Source organism: Hyalella azteca, unplaced genomic scaffold (assembly GCF_000764305.2).
Source record: "Hyalella azteca isolate HAZT.00-mixed unplaced genomic scaffold, Hazt_2.0.2 contig15624, whole genome shotgun sequence".
Taxonomy (NCBI): Eukaryota; Metazoa; Arthropoda; class Malacostraca; order Amphipoda; family Hyalellidae; genus Hyalella; species Hyalella azteca.
Window position 1 is genome coordinate 502,409 of NW_025945467.1, and position 2,101 is coordinate 504,509.

The following is a 2,101-nucleotide window of genomic DNA, read 5'->3' on the forward strand; positions in this document are numbered from 1 at the left end:
TGCTGGTGAGGTGCTGCTGCTGCTGGTGAGGTGCTGCTGCTGCTGGTGAGGTGCTGCTGCTGCTGCTGGTGAGGTGCTGGTTCAGTCAACAGTTTACTTACGACCAAAAGTTACTTCTATATCCCAGTTGTCCCAACGCTCGCAGTTTATTTCAGTCTGCCATCGACGATAAAAATCTGAACAGAAAACGAGGCAGAAAATCGAACAGAAAACGGCGCCCGTGCATCGGTACCGTACATGGTAACGGGACGCCTGCACACCTGTTGCTGCTGGTGCTGCTGGTGCTGGTGCTGGTGCTGCTGTTGGTGCTGCTGGTGCTGCTGCTGGTGCTGCTGTTGTTGCTGCTGTTGCTGCTGGTGCTGTTGGTGCTGTTGTTGACTGTTGGTGCTGCTGGTGCTGCTGGTGCTGTTAGTGCTGTTGTTGACTGTTGGTGCTGCTGGTGCTGCTGGTGCTGTTAGTGCTGCTGCTGGTGCTGCTGTTGATGCTGTTGTTGACTGTTGGTGCTGCTGTTGGTGCTGCTGTTAGTGCTGCTGTTGGTCTGTCTCTTATACACATCTAGATGTGTATAAGAGACAGGTACTGATCTAATTTTTCAATCAAATGGCCGGATGCACTCTGAATTGCGGAATAGTAGCTCTATAGTATTTTTTAAAGTATAGTATATATATTTTACATACATATTTATAGTATGTATATATATATTTTATAGTATAGTAAATATTATATAATAGTAGCTCTATATCATATATTTTTATATAGGACCAATATCGTTGTGTTTCATTGTGACCTGTAATATATTAGTGTGATGTTAACCTGTTTAGCTATAGATACGTAGAGATCTTTTTAGTTTTTATGATATAGTTTTGACCCATTGTGTACTTTTAGTGTCTGTGATAGTTTTAAGTCATACAGAGAGACCTCCGAAGTCTTGCCCTGACTTCAACCCACGAACTCTGTTTATCTTATCGTAGTTTAATGAATAAAAGTTTCGTATTTGATCGTCTGTATTCTCCTGTCGGTTAGCGTGTTGATCTGCAAGAAGTGCAAGGATAGGATAAAGACTAATTATTATTTATCCGATTATTTCGGATAGTATAAAGACTTACGTTAAGGCCAGTGGTACTGGCCAAGTAGCAATNAAGAGACAGGCGTTGGTGTGTGTTCAGAGTGCGTGTTTTGTGTACATAATGAGATGAAACTCGAGGTTAATACAGACACCTTGTATGCTTTGTACTTTACCGTTATATTTAATACAGACACCTTATATGCTTTGTACTTTACCGTTATATTTAATACAGACACCTTGTATTATTTGTACTTAACCGTTATATTTAATACAGACACCTTGTATTATTTGTACTTTACCGTTATATTTAATACAAACACATTGTATACTTTGTACTTCACCGTTAAATTTAATACAGACACCTTGTATTGTTTGTAGGTACCTAACTTATATATTTAATACAGACACCTTTTATTCTCTGTACTTTGCTGCTATACTTAATACAGACTCCTTGTATTGTTTGTACCTAATATAATTTAATACAGAAACCTTGTATACTTATACTTTACTGTCATACTTAATACAGACACATCGTAGTCTTTGTACTTAACTTGTATACTCAATACAGACACCTTGTATTATTATTGTATATTATTCTTGCATACAGTGCGCACGATAACGATAAATAAATCGTATCACCATTTACAATGTATCGAATTAATCGTGAAATTCGATCACTGCCATTACGAACAAGTGACGTTGAATTAACGTTCAAATAACGTCTTTTAATTAACGTTATTTCAACACATGATGTCAGCTGTACGATAACTTTTAGTTGATTTAATAGCTTCTTAATTTATTAATTAGGTTTTTTAGAGGGAGTTTGAAATCTTGATGAAAAAACATTAATTATGTTTTTAGATCAAGAATGTTTAATGTGGCAACAACGTACCCTAAAGCACGTGTACACGTGCCCTAAAGCACGTGTACACGTACCCTAAAGCCCGTGTACACGTACCCTAAAGCACGTGTACACGTACCCTAAAGCCCGTGTACACGTACCCTAAAGCCCGTGTACACGTACCCTAAAGCCCG